Below are 26,727 nucleotides of genomic sequence, written 5' to 3'. Positions count from 1 at the left end.
CTGGCCACACGCCACACCTTTACCTTCAAAACACAATGTTTTAAAAGCAGAGGGGTGGGAACCCTGGAAGTGCTGGGGCATCCAGCACAATCAACCTCTAACCTCCTAATGCTGAGAGATGGGTCAGAACCACCCAGTGGATCCTGACCCCTGGGGTGGGGGGTGTGCTGAGAAGGGCTGTGCACTGGGAAAACAGTGTGCTGTCTTGTTGATTTTGAAGGGGGAGGGTGCTGTCGCAAGTTAGGATATTCATTCAGACTGTAATCTTCCCATGTGCATTTTCTTGACTTTTCACCAGAAAGGAGAGTCAGATAGCAAACATTCCCCAAATCTCATTGGACCATTAGCCAGTGAATAACTCTTTTCATTAAAAAATGTCTCCATTTCTTTCCTTCACACAGGGTGAAACCTGCACATAATAGACAATGCATTTATTCACATGGTACTCAGCAACCCCCAATACCAAGTAACCCAGGCATGGTCAAGCAGGTATGGTTACCCAGGAAATTGGAATGCTTTAGCCCAGACCTAATAGGCCCACCAATGCCTGTCTGGAATAATGTATAGGTATCAGCTCTTTTGTTTTTATAGGTTGGTAACTTGGAAATACTATCATGGCATGTACATAAAAGATGCTTAATATTTAGTAGATGTTCAATAAATATCTGATTAAATTGGGTCTATTTATCAGAAGGCAGAAGGCTAAGCCACTATGCTGTACTACTATATATTATCATTTTCTTGGGACCAGCACCACATGCCACCAGCACTTAACAGTAAGAATCCTTGAATGTGACTATGGCTGCTCTTTCTTGATGAAATTTTTACCAGACTGGCTTGTAATGGGTAACTATTTTCTAATATCTGTTGAACTACTGTCAATAGCATCAGTGATACAGTACTATTACTTAAGTGTTTAGTTGAATGTGTAGCATTTTCTCAATGAAAACCTGTTGAATAGATCAATGCATAAATGTAATATTGGTACAAGTAGCAAAGTGTTGGGGAGAAGGCCTATGGTGAGAAGTGGTTTATATGTTAGATCCACCTCTATGTATAGCCCTGAACTCAGTTTAATTCCCAAAAGAAATGTTGAAATAAATCATGTAAAGTAACTCATCTAATGGAAAGATTTTAAGGTGAGAACAAAATGACCCTCTAAAGCAGAAGTGTGTGAATATACCTGCCACCACAGATGCATTAAAATTATGTTTCCTGTGTCTATCATTTTGAGGCATTGATAGATAACTGTTAATTTCATCATAGTTGATAACTGCAAAAGCAAGAGAACCCTGAAGATACTGAGTATATGATTATGATGGAAACAATAAATTTTAATGTAAAAGGGCTATAAAAATGAAAGTGCTGAGATAAAACAAACCTCACTCATCAATATACAACAAAACATCTGACAGTAAGAATAATTCAGAAGGATGAAAATTAGCCATACAATTTGTGGAAAGGAATGTACTTAAATAATAGACAGTTGTTGCCAAGCAACTGATGAAACAAGAGTTGTTTTGGTTATTTGGTTTTGGGTCTGAACTATTAAAGTAGTTTTCAACCTTTACTACACATTCCAATCAATCAAGGATCTTTTTAAAAAATTCTGATTCTGGAGCCAAATTCCAAACCAATTAGATTAGAATTTCTAGTGCTAAAACACAGACATCAACAGTTTTTAAAGCTTTCCAATTGATTACAAGTCTGCAGTCAAGTTTGGGCTATTGAAATGGTTCTTAGATTTTAGCATCAGAATCACCAGGAAGCCTTATAATACTATATTTTAGGGGGCCCCCGACTTTCAGTGTTCACTCATGGTGATCAGGGGGCAAAGGCCAAAATTTGCATTTATAAATAGAAGAGAGACCAATAGGCCAGAGGAAAGGTATCAGAGGGTGCCGCAGTCCGGCTGCAGCAAACTAACCGGGGGGTTGACGAACAACTTGTGTACGTTGATACAGCAGGAATGGGATCCCGGCCCCCCCCCCCCTGCTTGTTATTTTGCTACAGCCGACTGCGGACTGCGGCAGATGGTGGCCCGTTACGGGGAACCCGAAGACACTCATGGGTAAGTGACGAAAAAAAGCTGCCCGTCCATAGATAGGACGGGAGCAAATCCGCTTGTCCCTAGGCAGTTAGGGCAAGAGGAAAAATGGCCATTTCGAGAAAATGGAGAAGATTGATACAATGTTTGTGTCTTGTTTTGTCTCAGTGTATTGTATTGTCTTTGTGATGAAAATATGGAAGGGGTGTTAAGTAAATTACTAAGGGAAAGAGGCACCCCAGTGGAACCAAGAATAGTTAGGGCATGTGTTGATGGAAGCCCAGGAACTCTAGTCAGAAAGAAGAAAAAAGTTCAGAGGAGGAAAGATTATCAAGAAAGAAATTGCAAAAGGCTATTATTGAATACTTTTTGTTACCAGAGGGTGAATCAGTGCGGCGGCTGCCAGGTGCGCAAGCCAGTCATGGCACAACAAGGACTTTCCAAGTGCTGGCAGCGGGCTCTTCCCCCCCCCCCTCGCCTGGGAAGCGGGACGCCATTGCGAGAGCCCAAATCCAAACCTGTGCCCAGTGGCAGTTTGAGTACGGGACGCTCCCTGGGACTCTCTCTGAGAGTCTGGGACACTCCCTGGACTCTCCCCAGGACCATCTGGGGCTGCCCGGGACGCTGCAGGCGGAAGACGGCCAGAGTCCCTGAAGTTTGATCGAGTTTGATCGTTTCCAAGGCCAGTAACTACAATGGTTCTCCCACACCTGGAAGCTAGTTCCTGCCTTCCTTCGTCCCAGTGCCGGTGAGGACGAGGATGGAAGAATTTCCAGTGTTGCTGAAAACTGGACGAGACTTCGGCTCAAGCTAGCTGCCTACAGAACTTACCTGGACTATGATTTACCAGGACTGTGAGTTAATCTATTGAGACACTGCTTTACCTGGACTGAGACAACAAACTGTAATCTACAACAAATTGTAACTCAGTATCTTTGCTAACGGTGTCATTGCTGGTATTTTTTCCAAGGGCTTCTTGCATGGAGCCATCAATTGGCTTGGTATTGTGGCATTTTGTATCCTCCCCTTCTGCTTGTAGCAGATTGTTTGTGGTGTTTGTATAAAAACCACTATGGTCACCATTTAAATTTTAAACAAAAGGGGGAAATGTTAGAGTCTGTAAACAAGTCAGGATGGCGCCTGGCATTTTGCCAGGGGGAGTGGTTTGTGAGGTGGCGCCAGAGAGCCATTAAGTGTGGAGATTCCTTATTGGTTGACTGCTGTATCTAGTTTATGTTAATTAAGATAAGCTGTGTGGAATGTATAAATACTTCTGTTGTCCTACAATAAAGGGCTCCCACTCCTGCTGTATCAATGTACACAAGTTGTTCGTCACCGCCTGGTTATTTTGCCCAGCCAGCCGGGCTGCGGCAAGAGGGGAGGGAAGAGAGAAGAGTACATGGAGAAGTACTGGAAAACAGAACTTATCAAATTATTCTATGTTCATGTATGAATATCTCTCTCTCTCTCTCTCTCTCTATATATATATATATATATATATATATATATATCAGTAGTTAAAATAATAATAATAATAATAAAAGACAGATCAATAGAATAGAGATCATTAGAGAGAGATGGAGAGGGAAAGAGAAGGTATTGGGGAATAAGATTGATCAAATTATATTATGTTCATGCATGAATATGGCATAATGAATCCCATTATTATGTATAATTATAATGCTTGAATAATTTTTAAAACTTTTCTAATAAGTTTCCAGTTGATGTTGCTGCTGTTATTTTCGGAGGCATACTTAAGAAACAATGGACTAGAAACTCAGCCTCAAGGTTTGACTCCCATAAATCTGAGAGTAATTCAGGAGAAACCTAAGGGTTTGTTCTTGAATTCATGGTGGCAGCACACCTGATAGAAGGTTGTTTTAGCACCTATGGCTCATTGTTTAGTCTCAAGGGCCACACGAAACTACACATGGTGAAGGTAAATGTGGAGCAGAATGGGAGATAGGGCAGCTGCTAAATCATTTCCTAAGACATTTGGATGATCATTAAGGAATGAGACCTGCCACAACAGACTTTCAACATAGATAAACTTGGTCTGTTTTAGAAGATACCAGATAGAACATATATCAACAAGAAGAGAATGGCTCCTTATAAAGCAAAGCAGAAATTCATCTTGGGATTGCACAGCCTCCATGTGGGAGCATGGACAGCACCTGGAACCTTCACATGGGCAGGCTCCCTCCCACACCAGCTGTGGTGGGTGTGTCCACTATCTCTTCTCCCCTAACCCATTCCATTCATTCACAGTTCAATAGCGGTTCTAACTGCATATTTAGCAGTTCTCCAACAGAATTACACACTCTACCATTTCTAAACCTTTATGTTAAGAAATGCAATCATGTCTTCTATCCCCTCTTTAAGGAAAAAAAATTAACAAATAGTGGAAATAGTCTGAGTGGAGACTGAACAGAGATTATAAACCCCCTTTGTGATTTACTGAAGTCTACTGAGTATCTATGGCCAGTGTTTCTAGTGTCACATCCAAAGCAACTCCATTCTCCCAATGTTCCCTTTAATCATGTGATGCTCATTTTATTATTTTCAATGATCAGGGTGGTACCTACAGTCTTTGAATTCATCTTGTATTTTAGAAATTTTTGGCTTTCATGGGGAAAAACTATTCAAGTAAGCCACAAAGCACTAAAATTCCAATTATAAATAAAATGATAGGGTTGTGGCTACTTCCTAAAGGGAGGATTAGATCATATGTGTGAGTGAGGAACTCAAAGGAAAAATGTGCATTTTGATGGTCAAATATTATAGAACATGCTTTTAAAATATGTACTCAAATAAATTTGATTTGATTAAATAAATCAGAATGCTTGGCAAATAAGGAACTCCAAATAATATTCCAATTATGTATTGATCAGAAATTCTGAAAGTGAAAGGATAAATCCTTATTAAAGAATTTTAAAAGAAGATAAATGCTTGCATCCATCCAATTTCTCATCTTAGGAAATGAATTCATAAAATAAAATGTATCCCTGTAAAACTTGTGCTTTTAATCAAGGTTTACTAAATGTGGTATTCAATTTAGTAAGTTATTTACTTTGCTTTTTAGAGTCAGAGTAACCTAATAATTGCCAAGTAATGACTTCAATTTGGGGGAACAGAACAAAAATAAAAAGAAAAGAGCCCACCTTAATTATATGTAAAAGGTGCACATATCCTCCTTATTGTTTAAACATGTTAGACATTCAGAATGTAAAAATATCCTGTCAGATTTTGTTTGAACACATTTTTCTTTTAAAAGTTTTTTTTTTTCTTTCCAGTAAATCTGTGGGAGATTTTTCTTTTCTGGTATTTAAAGTAAGATAAAGTTTAGCTGATTTCTTTCCCTGACGATCCCCTTCCCCCTCCAGAGGCTTAATAACCTCAACTCTAAGATTTATGGTGAGTGAAAAAGAAAAATAAGTAAATTATCTGACTGAGGAACCATTCTTCCTCTCTCTGGCCATACAGACTATTTTAAATGCTGCTAGCAGCAGTCTAATTAAAATAATTTCTGTCAGAAGTCTGTGAAATATGCAGCCACAGCCCAGCTCAATGTTCTCGAGCAGGAATGACAAATCTCTGCTTAATTGGTACTTAATATGGTAGTGCAGGATTAGTAATTCTCCAGGATAAAAGGAGATAACAAATAGAAATCTCTTGCTTGGGGCAGGGAGCCTTGGAAGATGAACAGACCAAGTGGTGCTCACCCCCAAACTGTTCCTATCAAAGGCTGTTATTTTGGCCATCATTTATGAAATAACAGACAATTAATGCACACTTTATGGCTAGCTTGAGTCCTAATTAAATACAACTATGTACAAAGAATGTGAAGGGCCTGACTTCCAGAGACCAAAATAAATACTGGCAGAGTTATGGTGGCCGCTGCAGCCTTAGCTCATCTTGTTATCCTATCTAGGAGATAAGCACCTTGGCAAAGGCGTAAGTTCCTCCTGAGGTATTGCGGCTAAGCTAGAACTCATAGTGCATTTTAGGAAATTTGGAAAATATAGAAAGGTGGAAGAAGGAAAACCATACACAGTTCCATCAAACTAGCATGGCCACTCCTAATAAGTGGCAGTATTTCCTTCCTTTGTTTCTTTTCTAGCACATAGGCTTTTTGTTTTACTTATTCTACAAAATATCAGTTCATTTTGTGCTTTGCTTTTCTCACTTAATATCAAACAGAAATATTTATATATGCTTTTATGAATGCATAGTCAAATTTTACTTTTAATGTATACACGGTACTCCACCCATGTCAACAGTGCCTCATGTCTAATCTATGCTAATGATATGCCAGGTGCTATTCTAAGCACTTCATGTATTAACTAATTAATTTGCACTCTAGTCCTAAGTTAGGGACTTTCATCATCTACATTTTGTAGATGAGGATATGAATACACAAAAAGTTTGTGTCTATTTCAAAGCTACACAAAATGGTAAGTAGAGTCAGGATATGAACAAGGGCTATCTGACATTTAAACATTCTATGCTTTGAGGACCACAGACAATTGTTATGCTGTCTTTTTCTTCCTTCTCTTTACATTTAAAAAATGTGACAACCATTCTTAACTTACTGACCATACAAAAATGGGCCATGGGGTATATTTGGTCCCCAAGCTATAATTTGCCAAGGTCCACTCTAGATTAAAAGAAAGTTAAATTTAAATGTGTGAGAAACAATTAAGATGATTGCAAGTTATAAAGTTTTTAACACTGGAGAAACCACATAATTTATTTGATTGAATTATTCTAATTTCAACTTATAATAATAGTATGAATATACTATGTATGTGTTCATGTGTATAAACTGTATATGTGTGTGTATATGTATATATATATTAGCAATTGAATGAAAAAATATTTGCTTTCAGAAGAACTTTAAAATAATTGTTATATGAAATCAATTCAAGGTCACATGAATTTGTCTTTTGATAAAATCTCACAAAGTTGGTAGAAAGTCATAAATTCCAATTTACTTTTCAGTTTATGTCTTTTGATGAGTCACCAGTCAAATTCTGGGGTGCTCTGCCTATTCCCTATGGTAGTTATTCTCAAATTTTAGTTTAAAACCAGCAACAGTGACATTATCTGGTATCATCTTATTTGAAATGTAAAGTTTTGGATTCTATCCCAGAATTACTGAATCAACACCTCTGAAGGTTAGTTATATTAAAGTCTAAGAATCACTGTTTTAGGAAAATATAATTCCAAACAGATCAGTTTTGGAAATAAGGTTATACATTGGGTGTAGGGGGCATTTGTATATACATGTACATACAAACAGGAGAAACATTTGTGAACTAAAAAAATCCACATTATAGTATTATATAATAATCTGTTGTGGAACCACTGTGTAAATAGGTCTCAAATTTTAGAGTTGTATGCATGTCTTTGGCAGGTATCTGAATAACTATACAGTCATGCCTCTGTTGTTTTATGATGCTTGTTCATTACTTAAGCATGACATTCCTTTTAACATCAAGGGATTTAGGACTTAAATCTGAAAACTTCCTTTTAAAACCTAAGTTATTATGGACACTATGCCTCAAAATTTATAAGAGAAGAAAGAGTATGTTGCTAAAAGAAAAAAGAAAGAGAGAAAAAGAAGAAGGAAAGAAAGAAAAGAAAAGAAATAAGGGAAGTGGCATAAAGGTTTTCAAGTGTTGAATGAAAAGAACTATCAACACAGAATTCTCTATCTAGGAAAAATATCCTTCAGGAATGATGGTGAAACATTCTTAGATGAAGGAAAACTAAGACAATTCATTGCTGAAGAAGTTTAACATCAAGAACAAAGGGAATGCAACAGAAATAGCAATGCATGGTATTATGTACTCTCTTATTCTAAAAGAAGATGTCAAAAAGTTGAAGAGGAAAGCAATATAACATTGTCTGGTAGGGCTTTAATGTATGTACATAACAACTCTAACTTCACAGGAGAAGAGTAGAAATGGATCAATATGGTGGTATGTTTTCTACATTCACTCAAAATGGTAAAACATTGATTCTAAGTAGATTATAAAAACTTAGATATATTATACAATTTGTAGAGAAATGATTAAAAAACACTTGACTATATAGAGACACAGTCAAAATCACAATAAACCAAAATAAAATTCTAAAAAATTGTTCATATAATCCAAAAGAAGGCAAGAAAATGTATAAATATGATTAGAAAAGAAGGAACAAACATAAAAGAAAAACAGACCTAAATCTAAATATTTCAATAATTATGTTAGATATAAATTGTCTATACACATCATTCAAAGCAAAGATTAGCAGAAAGGATTTTTTATCATGACCCTACCTGCGCCCCCAACTATGTACTTTCATTAAGAAACTGGCTTCACATATAATGATATAAGTAAGTTACAAGTAAAAATATAGAAAAAGATAAACCACAAAATACAAGTTAAAATATCACTTCTGTCTGCTTTTCCTGGGTAAATGCCTGTCATTCAAGAACCCTGATACCATAATATAAACTAAATGCATTTGATTACTTAAGTGAAATCCTTAACTTAGTGTTTTGAGAGCTCAGCTCTGCTCAGGGTATTTCTTATTTTCAACTGGGCTAAATACAAGCTTAATTGGGAACTACTTCATCTTTCTTCTGTCATTTCAAAAGGGGCCTTGCACTTTCATGAATGTTTTTGTGCAGTGACAAACACTACTAAGTAGAAAGATTGATTTTTAATTCTAAGGCAAAATCAACCTGGATATTCACATATAATCCTTTAAAGGAGAGAAACACAGTCCCCAAGCTCACATGTGGCTCTAAGTGTTTATTAAACATCATAAATACATCAGATTTGTCCATGGGCTCACAGGTAGACATGCATACACAGGCAGGTCACAGCTCCTTGGAAAACCACCCATGTTCTCTTCCTCAGCTATACTAAGTAACACATATGGTTCCTGTCAGTAGCACTCATTTAGAGAGATAAAAATCCAGTAACAGCTCAGTTCAGCCTCTCTCCAGTGGCCCTTTCCTTTGATTTCCAAGATATCAAGTGACAATTCACTACACCCTATAATTGCCAACCTTAGCCAGTCCTACCTTTTAAAGAAGAGGAAAGAAATGTCCAAGTTCAAAAATTATTTTTCAATCCTTGCATAATTAACTCATCTTAATTCTCTCCAGTAGTAGCTTTCTTGGTTGATTTTTTTAAAGAAATAAAACACTGTGAGAGACAGAGATACATGTGTTGATTAACTGTGTGTAAAACTTTGAAAAATAACTTCAGGGCATATAGCTAATTTTCATAGCTAATACACAGTGTTAAATACACTTGGTAGCAATAATAATAAGTGATAGTCATGGATATGGGGAATTTTCTTGAGAACTTTTAGGATATGAGGCAAGAATTGTTTTCTTCAAACCTGGCTTGAATTCAACTTGAAACATTGTTTTCTTTCTTTTTGTTCTTCCTGTCCTTAACTTCTCTTCTGCAATGTGAAAATACAAGGCAGATGTCTTCATCTCACTGGAATGCTTTTAACCTTAATGAAGGGTTATAATAAATCAGTACTTTTCAACCTGCTTTCTATCATCAACACATACATACTTTTAAAAGATATTAGTCTCCCCAGAGATTATTAGAAATAATTAGGACAAACTAGAACTTATAGTTATTAGTATGTTAATGGACATATAGTTGCTATTTGTTAACTTTCTTTGATACTGTAGGAAGTTATCTTCTCCATATGCATAGAAACTGCACTTACTGGCCCTTTTCTACAAAAAGAATCAGAATTGATCATTGTGCTGGAATATGTGTGTGCATATGAATATTTTTATATACACATACACATATATAAGATTATGAAAACATAATAAGGTGATTCTGAAAGTTACAAGAATAGGTTACATTTGTTTATAAATAAACTAGAAAATAAAGAACATTTTACATGTTAAATTTCTCCTGATTAATATTGTAAAATTAGAAGTTACCTTTTCATGGCTAAAGTATTTCAATATTTCATATTCTGTACTTTTGTTTACTCAGGATTTCCAGATGCCAATTTTTTCAATAAACAAAATTCAGTACTCTGATCTCCTCTCAGGAATCTAGAGAGAAAAAAGTAATCTGTAAAACTGAAGTCCAAAAGCGAAAGGAGGTATAAATAACCTCATAAAATGTGACATCTAGGTGACCTGTTTTTCATGGATGAAATCTGGTGAGAGCAAAGCAAATCACTACTTTCCAAGATCTCATGAATTAAGATGCAGCAAGGATTAATGTAGAATCTCTCAACTAACAATGCCTGAATCTGAAGATGTGATGGGTTTGAATAAGCTTTGCACTCTACTAAGGTAAGATAAATTTTTCTAATGGTGACATCCATAAGAAAATTTTACAAGGCAGACTAACTACCTACCCTGATTCCCAAATGTTTAAAAAGCTGTTTCTGACTTCCAGTGAATCAAATCTACTCATTCACCTTTCAAGAGGCAGTAAAGTTTCATGCATGAAACTCTGGATCGGAAATTATGAGACTTAGGTTATGGGGCTCCTTTTCAGGGAACGAGAACTGGGCCAAACCAACTCTGTGGAATCCTGTCACTTTGTCTTTCCCTCTCTCCTTCCTATATATTTGAGTCCATGGGGTGACGGAGTCTCAAGACTCAGTTTCCAAACAGCTCTGCCTTTCGGTGGCATTCTGAAAATTATTTAACTTGCAGAACCTTAGTCTTGTCATTTATGAAATGGCCTGAATGAGGTGTTCTGAGGATGTATATGAAATTGCTAGTGAAGAACAAAGTGATAAGCTGCTTTTAGGTCAGTTGTGCTGGGTAATGTAGATGCTACTGGTAGCTCACTTTTTACTGACCTATCTGACCTTCAGTATATAAAACTTGTTACTTCCCTTTAAAATTCCTTCCAACACAGTATATTTTCCTGGTCATAACTCTTTGCAGAGGCGGATGAGATCTCAAAACTTATCTAGTTTAAACTCTTCATACACAGTTTGAGAAATAGAAGCTCAGGGGAAAAAACAACAGCAACAACAACAAAAAACATACAAACCCAAATTCTGTGAAGAAATCAGGATTTGAATCTGTATTTTAAACCAGTGGGCTAACAGTCATATCTCTCTCTCTCCCATTCACTTATTCACTTGTTTCATGATTATTAAGCACAAAGTAGATTCTAGGCCCAGGAGTTCTCTCATCTTGCTTTCTAAAAATAGAATATAGAGACTTTAAGCTCTCACCAGAGCTGGGCCTCTTCCTAAACCAGCACTTCACAGAGAAGGCCATGTTCAGCTTGAGCACCAAGATTGTGAAGCCCAAAGATGAGAAACTGGATGAGTTCAAATGTGGCATCTCCCAGGCATTTCTGGAGTTGAACTTGGAGCTCAGGGCTCAGCCATGAGAGGTGAACATCACAAAAGCCAGGTAGATTGAAGTTGGTGGCCGTCAGAAAGCTATAATTGTTATCCTAAGTTCCTCAACTGTAATCTTTCCCAAATACCCAAGTCCAGCTAGTACATGATTTGGGGAAAATTTCAGTGGGAAGCATGTGATCTTTATTGCTCAGAGAATCCTGCCTAAGCAAACTCAAAAAAGCCATATAAAAAGTAAAGCCATATTAAAAGGGTCCCAGGAGTGGCACTCTGACAGCCATTCAAAATGTAATCCTTGAGGACTTGGTCTTCCCCCAGGGAATTGTGAGTAGAAGAAGCTGGATGACAGTTTGGCGTGAAAGTTTATTTGGACACAGCACAGTGGAGCAAGATGGGACTCAAGGTTGAAACTTTTTCTGGTGTCTCTATAGAAACTTACAGGCAAGAAAGCTAATTTTGAATTCCTAAAGTTTCAACTGTAAACAAAAATGACTCAGTGAAGTACCATTCACATTTTTAAAAAATAAAGAAATAAAAATAATCTGTAATAGAATTGGAACATCTTTCAATACCTAGTATCTATGATTGAGTTAACATTCTCGTCAAATTTTAATCATTATTAGAACACATTTTTACAGTTATACTGGGACTTTTCTATTATTGCTAGCACTATGGTTATTGTTAAGAAGATCTTATTTTAAGTGAGCACTTAGAGGGTCAAGGCAAGGCTCTGATCAAAGCAAGGCTGCTCTGGGTGTAGGAGGGGACTCTCCAACCTCCAGCACCTCCTGTAGCACCTCAACCAAACTCCAAACCCTTTAAGGGTATCAGAGTTTGAGAATCATTGTATTGCATAAGTCTCTGTATTGGGCTTTTATACTTCTGGATAGAGTTCAGAAATGTTTTCCATCATTTCAGACAGTCAGAGAAACTTTGTTTAGCCAAAACCAAACAAACAAACAAACAAAAAACAAAAACAAAAACATTAAACTGCTTTTCTGTCTATCATTATATCTACCTCCAAGACTGGTAGAAGGAGGGCTTCACATTTCCTTATTGGAAAGCTGCTTCCTTTGTATCTCAATGTGTAGGCTGGCTGGCTGCCATCCTCAAAAGCACAGGCCTACTGAGAGAGGTTGTTTGTTGGCCTAGTCATGGTCTGAAGGTAACATACTAGTGATGTTATCGAATTCATGTTAGAGTGTTTTGCAGCTCCCAAGTCTTTTCTCCCAGAAGAGTGGGTGGTGGCTTTGATGTCTTGATAAAGCTCTGCCACTGCTAAAATATGACATCCGTAAAGGCTCTTGTGTTGAGAACACACTGGGATGATGAGACAGCAAGTTAAAATAAAGATACACTGATTATACATGTTACTAAAGCTTGCCGTGGAATCTGGGAGTTATATTGATCTGGTTAAAAAGAGGTATGACCTGCAATAAACTATTCTGAATTGAGGGATTTGGGAAAAGGTTACATTTAGAATACAGTATAATTCAGCATCCCAATTTATTTTATAAAGAAATGATATAATACAAGCATTCCTTTGAATAATTCAGTTTGAAATGATGTTGAGCCAATCCACTTTTTGCACATTTACACTCAATCCATAGGCTAACTGGCCTCTAGTTGTCCTTAAGATTAATGCATGACAACTCTGGTAGCTTGAACTAAGCCCATTTCTGTCAACTACTTTGGAGGAATATAGCCAATACTTGGGTTCATCTTTGGGTTATAAAATGTACTTTTTCTTTAACTACACTGTTTGCTAAGATGTTTTATTATTAGAGCTCAACTGTCTTCCTTGTAGTCAATGAAGCAAGGCAGCTCAACTGGTCTAATCCCCAGGACATTCCATACTAAATTACTTATTGTACTTGTTCACAAGAAGAAATGGAAACAGTATTTCTGTTCCATGCGACTCCACAAGTAAATTATGTAGAATTAAAGCAGTCTGGCCTGTAGTGTCATGATGTAGACACAATTGGATAATGAAGGGTTGGTACTATAAAATAACACTATGCTTATCCAAAACGGACTCCTCTTATTTGAATGAACACAGTATTTCTTCATTTTCTTATATTTGAGATTGCTCTTTCAGAGTTCACTTTTCCCTATTTTCTGAGTACATGATAAACAAGGGGTTGGGGAAATGTGATTGACCATTCCAAGTGTTTTCTGAAAAGGAAAAATCAAGACTTCATTTCCCCGCCGCCCAAATCATCCTTTAAGAGGTAAGAGAAGATAGCCCGCCTCCAGGAGACCAGCTCCATTCCTAAATACAGTGACCAGAGTCACTCCCTTCCTTCAGCAAGCCACTCTTGACCACTGATGAGAACAGAATCTTGCAGAGGGGGATCTCCAGCTACCATGCAAAGGATGCGCTGAGCACCAGAACCACCCAACAGGATCTGTTTGTTTCCTTTCATGCATCACAATATAGTGTTCCAAATGCCGGCTACTACAGAAAATGAAAGGAAATAAGGAGCAGCTGTTTTCCCCTGTCACAAGGAAAGCACCATCCCCACAAGTCTGCTTTAGAACAATGTGTTCACTGGGCTCCTGCTCTGCTCCCCTACCATTTCTGTCTTTTACGCTAACCTTACCAAAATGCAACAGAGCAAGGCTTGCAGCGGAGATAGAGATAGAAATGAAAGGAAAGGGGACTGAAACTGTCTCAGTTTATTCAGGGTCCAATTGAACAGATAAAGAGGGACCCTGCTTTACTGGTAGCGAAATACAGCTCATCCAAAATCCTCAAAAGAAAGATCAAAAACGCCATGTCTTATGAGTGTAAATTGACATCACTCTGGAGGAGCCATTAGGCAGTGTATTTTTCAAACCCTGGGTGTTATCATTCCAGTTCTAAAAATTTATCCTAAGAAAAATAATCATGACTATATCATGTGATTTTGTTACAAAAGAATGTTCATTGCAGCATTGCTTGTAACAATGTAAAAGTTGGGAAAACCTCAATTTCCACCATCCTAGTTTAAGATATGATAAAAATCACACACAGAATACTGAACCATCATTAAAAACAAAGCTGTCAAAGACTAATAATTTGAAATGATTCTGTGATAAATTGATAAGTGAAAAGAATAGATTATATTAAAAAGTGTGTTGAGGGAGTTCTACTCAGCCATGAAACAGAATGACATTGTGCTGCAAATGGATGGAACTGAAGAACCTCATGCTAAGTGAAATACGCAGTCAAAGTTTTATGTGGGGGAGGGGGGATTAAAATTAAAAATCTCTTGCAGAAATAGGGGGAGAGTAGAGGAAGGGTCCAAGGTAGAAGGGAGGGAAAAGGAAAGTACAAGGGAGCAAAAGTGACCAAATTATACTGTGTGCAGGTATGAATATATCATAATGAATCCCACATTTATGTATTATAATACATAATTATAACATATCAATATAAAAATTAAATGAAAGGGAGACCAGTAGAGGAAGGGAATCAGAGAGAGGGAGGAAAGGAAGGAAAAGAGAACTACTAGAACTACTGAAATGGAGCAAATTATGCTATATGCATATATAAATATGTCACAATAAACCTCACTATTCTGTGCAATTTTTATGCACTAATAAAACCACAATAATTAATTTAAAAGTTCATGTGTAAAAGAAATATTGGAAATATATATACTAAAATGTTAATGGTATTTCTGTATCATGATATTTAGGGTTATTCATGTAATTATTGATGTTCTTCATATACACATATGTGTATATGAGTGTGTGTTTGTGTGTGTGTGTGTGTGTGTGATGAAGAAATTGAAAGAGCTTTGAAAGAGATGAAATGTCTTTGAAAAAACTGACTGAAGGATTGTTTAGAAACCTGTTATACCTTCACATTTGAAGTGCAGTTCAAAATAAAACAAGATTTCTTTATAGAAAGGTTTAATTGTTTCTTTAGGAAAACTGTCTTCACCCTGGCAATTTGCAGCCTATCCTGTCACATGTTTTACTTTTATTCTTTTTCTCCCTCCAAACAAAGTTCAGATTTACGGCACCTGCCATTGCTTTTAATGTAGTAGTTGCACCTAATTTCTACAGCGCAGTGCAATTCCAGCACTCTCCATTTCACATTTTGCCTTTAGCAACAAGCAGTCTGGGAGACATAAAACCAAGATATTTTCTAAGGGCAGGTAGCAGACACTTTTACTAAATATGAAATACCAAAGCTACCCCAAGCCAGAAGGGCATTTACTAAAAAGGTTGTAAGTAAGCACCAGATAATTTCAAGCTACTCAGATGGGGCAACTTTCAAAGTTGGATATGAGTGCCTTAAGTCAAAGAGATCTTTGAAAAGAATCATGAGCCATCTTCCAAAAGGAACCACAAAATGTCTGTCTGGAAGAGATGTGAATCTGACCTTTGAATAAACAGCATGAGATAAAAAAGAATGATACAGAATTTCCTTTTCTTTTGTTAAAGCCCGAGAGGCATTGTAAAAAGATGGCTAAAGGTATAGGCTATGGAGTCCCACTCCAAATACTGACTATGGGAGCTTAGACAAGTTTTTGACCTCTCCTTGCCTCAGTTTCCCTAGATGTTAAAAAGGTACTAAAATGTGTTAGTCTCAAAGGGTTAAAAAATTAACAAATAATGTTTGTACTTTGTATATGTTTGACAAATGAAAAGAATTCTATGATGCTACTGTTTTATTATTTTTAATTATTTTATTTTACTATTTTCATTTCGTTGAATCCCATAACCAATAAAGGGACTCATCTTGCTATGAACTCCAAGAAATAAAAGAAAGTCTTTGGAACATTTGTATGGAATATAGAGATACATTCTGAAATCTACTTCAGATTCACAAATATGAACTGAGCTAAATTTTAGCTATAATCCATAACTTATATTCACAATTGCAATTCATGACTTCTCAACTGTTCTTTGCTTCAGATCAAGTTCCCACATAGCTCTTTGCCATGGAATGCATATGTATGATAGGAACAACCTCTTTAGAGTTGGCATAGTGTGGGGTAATCATAAGTAGTGCTTTGAAAAACTGCCATTTAAAACAGGAATGGGCTTGTGCACTCCTTATTTTTTGAAACTGGTCTATTAGCAAAGATTTCTCCATTTTCTGCTAATATCACTATGGCTTCAGAGATGAATATATCATTAACAATTCTGAATAGCTTCTTTTGTAACAGAGAAATTCCACTTAATTTTGATCACTACACCACCTTCCCAATTCTTCAACAAAGCATTATTACCTAAAAGAATAATTAACACTTTAGGATATTCTTACTTCTGCTTACCAATTTAGGTCTGAAACTAAACCACAAACTTATTTATTAACCATCCTTGCTGAGAGTCAAAAACCTAGCTGTGAGCTTTATATTCATCATTTGCATGTGAACATATAGGTCCCTACTATGACATATTAAGTCTAAATATACTACTATTAGCATTTTCTACAATAGCAAAGAGAAACATCCCTGGGTTGAATGGCAAAACAAATAAATTATATTTTTGAACATGAAAAAAGTAAAAGACAATTTACCAAGAACAAAACTAGCTTCTGTAAAACATTAATGAACCTATAAATCCATTAACTGATTGTTCAAATTCCACAGACATTAGGGCATATACTGTAAATTGAAATAATTCCAATTTTATTCATTCAAAAAAGTTGATTACTATTACACACTTTATTGAGAAGATTCATCTTCTACGACAGCTCTAAAGAGAGAAATGATATTAGATTCTAAAAAATAATCAATATATATTTTAGTTACATTTTGAAGGTGAGACATGTATATAGCCTAAATATAATATAGCCTAAAACAAATAATGCTAAAACTAAAACCCATTCTGACCATAGGCATGCAGAGAGCTATCTGCTCCTATTGTCAAAAACCTTATGGTGGGAACTAAGGCACAGAAGGAAAGGTCCAAGAGGCTCAAAGAAAAAAAAAGACCTTACAGTTGAGCTCCATGATGGCAGGGTTGGTGGTCTTTGCTGTATCCCATAGTGGTACATAGCTGACATCAATAGTTGTTGAGTAGTTGGAGAAATAAAAAATTTGAAGATAATACCAGAAAATTCAAAATGGGACTACCATGTGATCCTGCGATCCCATTTCTTGGTAGATGTTCAAAGGAAACAAATTGATGTGTCAAAGAAACATCTGCTCTCCCATGTTTATTTCAGCATTGTTCATAATAGCCAAGATGGGGATTGAACCTAGATGTCTATCAATGAACAAAAAAATGTGCTATATATACACATGGCATTTAAAAGAAGGAAATCCTGTCATTTGTGGCAACATGGAAGAATCCAGAAGACATTATTTTAAGCAAAATAAGCCAGGCACATAAAAATAAAGTGATCTCACTTATATGTGGACTTAAAAAAAAAAGTGTGACTCATAACAGAAAGTAGAATAGTGGTTATTGGGGCCTGAGGGTGACAGAAAGGGATTGGGGAAATGTTAGCCAAAGGATATAGAATTTTAGTAAAGAGGAATAAGTTCAAGAGATCTATTTACAAAATGGTGACAGTAGTTAATAATGTTGACTTGTATACTTGAAAAGTGCTAACAGAGTGGATCTTAAGTATTCTTACTACAAAAAATAACACATATGTGAAGTAACACTTATGTTAGTTATCTTAACTGAGCCATTTTACAATGTATATGTATTTTGAAAACATCGACTTGTACACCATAAATATATACCATTTTTATTTATCAATTAAAAATTAATAATAAGAAAACACCAGAAGTACCCTTTAAATTATAGTTACACAGCTATGTAAATGTGCACACCTTTTTCTAACATAATTGCAGCCAAATTTTGGCACCCTAAATGAACAAATGGGTTAGCAAGGCTTTCTACAGAGTGGTGTCCCAGTAAGGGCTTTGTTTCTTCTGTCACTAAGGATATTTGGCACTACCTAGGAATTATGCAAAAATTAAAATTCAGATGCCTAAGGTGAGCAATAAACTCACATTAACTGGGAAAAATACTTATTGTTTAAATAAATCACAAAATTGGACCAAGGCCTTGAGAAGGTTAAAGTTGTAGTGGAAATGGCCATGTCCCAACACAGTTCTACATTCTATTTTTTTTTTTTTTTTTTGAGTCTGGGGATTGAACCCAGGGACACTTCACCACTGAGCTATATTCCCAGCCCTTTTTTTGAAATTTTATTTTGAGACAGGCTCTTGCTAAGTTGCCCAGGCTGGCCTCAAATGTGTGTTCCTCCTTCCTCAGCCTCCCAAACAGCTGGGATTATGGGTGTACACCTCCATGTCGGGCAAAGAATTCTACATTCTTAACTCTACTTGAGAAAGATCTTTTGTGAAATGGATGCCAGGGAATCCTAAGACCAAAAAGAGAAGCTAAAATACAGTTTTAGCATAAAAGCCCAAGACTTAAGAATTTTTTCTTAAAAGCTTTTGCCAAAGCAATCTCTATTTTCTGATGTGTGTGTATTTCTAATGTAACTATATATAAAATCAATACCATAAATGTAAATATTGTATTTTTATTATTGAATTTTAATTCTACAAAAATAATGGGTTTTATTGTGGAAATGTATGTCCTGATGGCTCTGTTACTTAAAGATAATTTTCATAGTTTCTTCTTGGCCTTGAATCCTTATCTGACACATAAATTCAAAGCAAGGTTTTGGTGTTGATGCTACATTGCACATACTCCAAAAAAAAAAAAAAAAAACTGAAAGGAAACACCCAGTTTTCAGAATTAGGATTATAGTGAAAATCACAACTCCACTCCAGACAAGGATTTTGCTTTTATTTTTTTTCTTGCTTCTTGTTTGTTTGGGTGGGTTTGTTTGTTTGTGAGGAGGGTGGGGGACAATTGTGCTCTTTGCTCTGTAAAATATATCTTAAAATACGATATTATAGAATATCACCATTGAAGTGGTTCACCAGCCATCATTCAGGTCAATGTTTAATATTTTGAAATTGCTCCCTTTTCATTCTTTTTTTTTTTTTTTACAATGCTTTCAAACATTTGCTCCATGCCCCATTGCTATACTAGATTCTGTTAAAGATACAAAAGAAATCCTGTATGCAGTTCTTGTCTGCTGAGGGCTTATATCATATAAAATACTTGAAGGATATTATAAGACCAAAAGAATAGGTGCTAAAATGTGTGCTATGCATGCAATGGAAAATCTAGCAGATGTGGGCTGAGTGGAGGACAGTATGGTTCATGAGGGAGGGAGCTGGAGTTGAGAGCAGATTTGACAGAGGATATGACTGAAAGAGGAGGGCATTCCATTCAGTGAACTGCATATGCAAGGAATTGGAAGTAGGAAACCCACAAAAAGATAGAGTATAATTTTCTTTTTTAAAATTCCAAAATGGAAAGCTGATTTATGTCAGATAATTTAACCAAAAAAAAAACAAAAAACAAAAAACAAAATAAAACCCCTACGTGAGGTCATATTTTTATTCCCCACTTTCCAGATGAGGAACCTGACATTTGGAGTGCAAGAAAGTCAGCTACACAGCCGGTAAGTAGAGAAAGGAGATGTGAACGCAGTCAATGCAGGTCCCAAGCCACATTTTGTCCCTTGTCCTGGTTCCTGGAGTTCTAGGCACCTTATACACAGGTTGACCCTAAGGGGGTGGCTGCACTGTGGGGAAATCAGAGACTGAGAACAGAATCCATGACTGGGCCCTATTTTGGGTCCTCTAGAGAATCATTATCTGGACTCCCCGTTCTGCACAATGTGCACGTGCTCACAACGATGCAGCAACGATCACCCTTTGATCATAAAACCTACCGATGTCACGGAGTTCAAGGAAGGCATCCAGATTCTACACAAGAAGTTGGCCAGAGAAGCCAAGCCCAGGCAAGTCACTTAACCTTCCTTGATCTCGGTTTCCTCATCTTAAATGAAGAGGAAGGAGTTGGTGATCTCTAGGGCCCATTTTGAAATTTAGCAAGCATTTTATAAACGCCACTAACAATTTCAGAAAATCCTTAGAATTCCAGAAATGGAAATGTCAACTGAATAATGAGTAGCAGATGCGTGTGGAAGTTCTTTCATGATAATTCTTGAAAAATAAGATTCCTTGTTTCATTGGTGACACAGGGTGGCAAGTACCCTATGAAGATCTCTTTTAAAAATTTACTTGAAAGTCTTTGGCATGAGACAAATGCAAAAAGACCGAAGTGTTTCATAGGAAAAATGGGAAATGTATACTTAATATCATTTTTTGTCATTAAAAACACCATAGCTTCTTACCTTAATTAATCTAAATATTCAAGAAGATGAAATATATTTTTGAAATAAATTTGGTGAAGGACAACAGTATCATTAACTAATTGATCTCATTTAGACAAGTGATGAATCAACTGAAAATTTCTACCTCCTGTCTGTTTATATATAAATAAGGAGAAATTGTAAATGAAGCATTTCCTAATTTAAGAGGAACATTCTGAAAATAAACCTATGAAGAATTCTCAGTGAATTCCTAAGCATATCGTAATGATTTCAGTTACTTGAATCCCAGCATTTTCATGTCTTGTGATAAAAGTGAGAAGAGGTGAAAGATTCATATCTTTTTCATTTATCCATTTTCATTTACTCTTTAGAATATCTACATGATCTTTTCTTTGTCTGCTCATGATTGCTCATATAAAATGAATTTTCTCCATGTATTTTTTTCACATAGCTTTTTAAGCTTGTATTTATTGAGCTATAATTTACAAACAGTAAAATGCACAAATCTTAAGAGTACAGCCCAATGAATTTTTTACATATGTATAGACCATGTTAGCCACTGCCCAGATTAGGATATAAAACATTTTCATCACCCACAGTTCCCTTGTGTACCTTTCTAGTCAATAACCCTCTGTCCCATGGAAGTAGCTAGTATTCTGATTTGTTTTCATGGATTAGTTTTACCTGTTCTTGAAATTCATATAAATGGATTCCCACAGTATAGACTCTTTTGTGTATGACTTCTTTCACTTAATGCAACATTTTTTTAGATTCATCTATGTTACATGGGCATCAGTAGTTGATTTATCTTGCTGAATGCATAGATATATGACAGTTTATCAATTTGCCTGTTGATGGACAGCTGGGTTGTCTCCAGGATTGGGCTGTCATAAATAAAACCATGATGAATGTCCTTGTACAAGTGCACTTGTAGACATATGCACTTGCTCCTTTGGGGTATATTTCCAAAAGTGGAAATTTTTGGCCACAGGGTGAATGTTTAATTTTCTATTCATCATTATTAACACTGTCCAATAACTGCCATATTAAATATCTATTGTCTTTTCTAGACATATATTGTGGAGATATATAAGCAGGAAAAAAAGGTGGAATTTCTGGACATTCTTCTAGTAATCTTGCAAATCCAGCATTGAGGCAGTTAATAAATTGAAGAGCCAGCAATTTTTCGGCAGTTTCATAAGCACACGTAGAAGGTGGGTGCCTTCTCCACAGATGCTGGAAAATCCTGCTCCCCTACTGTCAGGCAGGTTTGTTCTCCAGAGGCCCATTGATGTTTCAAAAATTCAGATTTCCTAGTAGGAAATGCATCAAAATGCAAAGTTCTTGGCAAGGCCAAACTGACATCTCATTTGCTCACTTAAGGTGGCACAGAATTTGATAACACATCAGTACAAACTGCCCTGTGTCCAGAATCAAGCAGTAGACTTTAGCCTTGACAATCCTCAGTCATTTTAAAACCCATCTCCCTCTGTTCAGATAATCCTCTTTGCCCTGACTGACAGTGTCTGGCCGGCAGGTATTTAAAAAATGCTTTTCATTTAGCCAGATAACAATAACCCCAGAAAGCATATTTCCACTACTCTATCACCCTTCCCCCATCACCCACCACCACAGCCAGTCAGCTCCTTACTCCCTCCAGCTGTGAATCTGTAACGTGCCCTGGGTCATATTTGTGCCATTGAAAGCAAACCTTTATAATTCTACCCCCAAAATGGAAAGAGAGAAATACCCAGAGGGATCAAGGAGAGTGTCTCCTTACACAAATCTTTCTTTCTGATAAGAGGTGACCCATTGCCAGAACTAGAGATTTATATATGCATTTTGACATAAATCTGCATCTGTAATTATGAGTCATAATGATCTTTATAGGCTGCACTAAATTGGTGAAGAAGAGTTACTGTTATTGACAAAGCATTGACCTGAACATTAGTGGAGAAAGAGCTAATTATTTTTTTTTTCCTGAGGAGTGGGACTCCTTTTCTAGTTATGAATCACTTTGAACCCAGGCCTCTGTGAAATATCTTTTCTTGTCTGAAAACCAACATAGCAGAGTCTCCCAAACACATCCTATATCTTCACATAATTGTAGATGTATGAAAATTTCAAAGCACATTCTAGAGGCTTTTTTGGATCATTTCAAAGATAGTTGATCCAGGTTTGCAAGGTGCCTGAAGAGGCCGATCTATATTCTGTGAAAGCAGGTTGTCTGTAAGACACCCTCCCAGGTCTGAAAGACCGAAGCCTATTTTTAGCTGGCCATGCTCAGATTCCAAGCCAAGCTGCCATTAGCCTTAATAGAGCTCTGTGCACGGACTACTATGTGCGGGCGGCCCAGAAAATGTGCTCTTTAGAGCTGTGGAAGGCTAACGGGAGCTTTAAATCACAGCCTTATCATACTTGCATGTTATTGGCAAGTCTGCCTAAAAATAGAATCTCATTACTTTAATTCTACAGTATTCTTAGGTTAGCCAACCTTTATTATTAATAACAGCATTGCACATTTATATAGCACTGTCTGCTCAAGAGAACTTCACAAATTATACACATAAAACTTCTCTACCTTAATGTAACAAGCCATGGGTTAAGAGGGCAGGAGGTAAGATGGTAAGCAGTGGCTCCCGCTTTCTATCCAGGGACTGAGAAAATGTCACCAGGTGGCTCTAAACAAAGCCACTCTTTGAACTTGATCCATTTGCCTAACAAGCATTTTAATTCTGTAAAAGTATATTGCATTTTTCATTGATGATTTGCAAGGCTCTGGGAATAGCCACAGCCATCCCCAAAATAATAGGCTGCATCTTTAATCTATTTTGGGTTTATCTCTTCAGGTCTTCACTGAGTTTGGGAACCAACTACAATAAAATCATATCCTTTGACCTACTTGCCAATCAACCAAGTGGTTCTAAGGAACCTCTCAGTGGGTTTATATGCCCAAATTCAGCTACTTAGGATAGAAGGAGGATAGAACATTATTGGTTATTTTTGAGTTTATGCCAATTGCTTACCAAGGTTATGTTAGAAGTCATGCTTTCTGGATTAATGCAGAGTGGATGTGTAAAGAATACTTCTGAGGCTTGGGGTTGTAGCTCAGTGGTAGAGCACTTGCCTTGCACGTGTGAGGCATTGGGTTTGATCCTCAGCACCACATAAAAATAAATAAATAAAATAAAGGTATTGTGTTCACGTACAACTAAAAACATTTTTTTTTGAAAAAAAAGAATACTTCTGAGCATAAGTAGTATTATAGGCAAGATTTTAGTTCAAAAATGTAGCTGAATAACCAAGTGTCCAAGTGTGTGTGTGTGTGTGTGTGTGTGTGTGTGTGTGTGTGTGAGAGAGAGAGAGAGAGAGAGCACACTTAAAGAGAGAGGAGATACAGAGACAGCACAAATAGCAGGGTGGCACTGGTATTCAGGCAGCCTGCAATTTATTGAAACAAATATATGGGATACTAATCTCTGTACATTTAGTGCATTCATTGTTAGTGCATTGCATCTAAGGAAGCAGCCAGGGTCAGGACTTCCACAATAACAAACATTTATGAAGGACTTTCTCTGAGGCAAGCACTATTCTAAGAACTAGAGATGGAAAATGGAGTAGGACACAGCTCCTACTCTCTAGCCAGCTTGCAGCCTAGAGAGGAAACTGGTAAGTGAAAGAGAATTCCAATCCATGGAAGAAGTATTTTGATAAGAAAATGTACAAAGGCATTAAAAGGGGACCATAAAAGAGGAACATGACTGGGTATTTTGTGGTAGAGAATGTGTCCTGGAAGAGGTGGCGTATAAGGAGCCAACCCAGGGTTGAAAAAGGAGAAAGTCCCTAAAAGCAGAGGAGTCCTCAGGTACAGAGCCCTCAAAGCAAGAGTTAACTAATCCTAGACTGAAAATGGATCAGTAAGACCCAGCGTATTTAAGGAGGGTCAGGTAGTGCTCACCCAAGGAAGAGCAGAATTCTGAAGGCTTTGCACACAAATAAGAAGCTTGGGCTTTATCCTGAGAGCTTCAGGGACTTCCCAGTAGAGTCTTTTAATAGGAGAGCACTAAGGTTCCATTTTGCAATACAGAGACTCAGAGCTCTGCTTACTCTACCTCATAGCCATACTCCTGAAGCTGGCTTTCACTCTTTCCCCCTTAATTTCCCTTTTCTTCCCTCCTTCACACCATCTCAGGATAACACCTCACCACTGAGTCAAAGTAAGCACCCCAGCTCTTCCCAGGATCCCCAAAGGAAAATCAGTGGGAAGACTTCCAAGACGCTTGTTGTACCAAGACACATTTAATATTCCCAGCTGCTTTTGTGACACCAGAGTCTCAAAGGTAAATCCTCTTATCATAACCATTCCTTCCAAATTTGTTTTCATATGCACACGTCCAGATGCTGGTAAGTTTTCTCAGCTGTAAAATGAAAGCTTAGTAAACATTGATAAAAACAATCCAAGCACAGAACAAGCTGCTACAGGAAGACCCCCGTCAGAAGTTCTTATTTTCTTGTGGTTCCTGTGGTTTGATACATATATATATATTTCTTCACTCCAATCTATAGGTCCTGTGTCCAACATGGTAATTTTTTCTTGTCTATCAACATCTAAGAATGGTTGGGAATTTGGGGACATATTTCATTATTTTATCTTCCAACAGATATTTACATCACTTAATGTAGTGCTATCTTTTAGCAAATATTTTTGAGTTAAAGATTTTCTGTAAGAAAAAAAGAATTCATTCTTGGGCTAGAGTTTGATGAAACTGTGTTCATACAATGCATTGTAAATTGAAAAACAATCTGGCAATATATGATCAAGACCCATAAAAATACATTTTTCCAACTCAGTCATCTATCTCATTTCTGGAAATTGTCCTGAGGAAAACATTCAGAATGTAGGAAAAAGTGAATATAAATATATTAACCACAATACTATTTTAAGATACCCCCAAATTGGCAATATAAACATCTACCCATAGAGCTGTGGTTAGTTGGTATAGATATAGCCAATCAATGGACAATTAATAACTTAATACTGAGGATCTACTGAGAACTTTCTGAAGCATTCCACAGTAATTTTAAAAGGAAGAAAGATTTGAAAGAACAAACAAATGCAATAGCCTTTCTAAAACAGCCTCCTTACAAAAGAGGATACATGCAAAATGACCAGTCAATTTGACTTAGTCATGGGAAAAACAAATAAATGGCACTTTGACTATAGCTACCTGGTAGCACAGGAAGGACAACCTCACACTTTCTGATAAATGAGTAGAATAAGCACTGTTTATTGAAGGCTGTTTGTTAATTTACATATATAATTTCATTTTATCCTCATAAGAAAGCCAAGAGGGATGATCACTTTGTTTTATAAGAAAACTAACTTCCAAAGCAATGCAACTGATCTGTTTGCCTTCAAAGCTGTCATAAGATTGTCCTGAGGATTAGATGATATCATGTGTGAAACCGTCATAACCTCCCAATATAACAGTTTCTTCAGGTGTTATTTTTACAAACCACCTTGCAACATTACCTCTAGCAATCTAAATAATCCATTTTTTTAAAGTAAATTTTGGCCTGAAACAGAAACTATTGCTGCCATGAAGATAAGTTGCAGAAGGGTAATACGACCAACACCTTTAGCCAGCATTTTAGTAACTAAGACCACTATTGTGTCACTTGGGTGCAGCAGTTCCTTGCTGAGCCAGAGATAAGGGCAAATAATGCTTTTCTGGTATAATGCTTCGCCATTCCTCACAGGAAAGGCTTCTACAGTGACGGGCAATGAGAACAACTTATCCTTGGAGAATCTTATAACACTGTTGAAAAGGGAAGCCTGAGAAAGAAGCTTTGAGAAAATGGAAGAACATGGGTAAATTTGCTATGAGAAAATACTCTTAACAAATGGACTCATTAGCACAGATATATGGACTGTCATTTGATGAAATTCAATGAAGCAAATATTTAATGGTGTTAGGTCATTGCAATCCAATTAAATAATCTGTTTCCTTAGAGTAAGAGCATTGCTTTTAAAAATGGAGTCGTCTCACATGATATATGAAACTCTCCTTGAATGAACATAATGTTCACC

General features: G+C 36.6%; 1 long non-coding RNA gene and 1 pseudogene across 5 annotated transcripts in view; one reads left to right on the top strand and one right to left on the bottom strand.

Annotated features, from left to right (window-relative positions):
- The window catches only part of LOC120893064 (uncharacterized), a 172,710-nt gene that overhangs the window by 102,647 nt on the left and 43,336 nt on the right, over positions 1-26,727 (bottom strand). The window lies entirely within an intron of this gene.
- Positions 11,329-11,898, top strand: LOC101957526 (small ribosomal subunit protein eS7 pseudogene; annotated as a pseudogene).

Source organism: Ictidomys tridecemlineatus, chromosome 7 (assembly GCF_052094955.1).
Source record: "Ictidomys tridecemlineatus isolate mIctTri1 chromosome 7, mIctTri1.hap1, whole genome shotgun sequence".
Lineage (NCBI taxonomy): Eukaryota > Metazoa > Chordata > Mammalia > Rodentia > Sciuridae > Ictidomys > Ictidomys tridecemlineatus.
The sequence above is the reverse complement of the archived record's forward strand: the minus strand, read 5'-3'. Positions and strand labels throughout refer to the sequence as shown.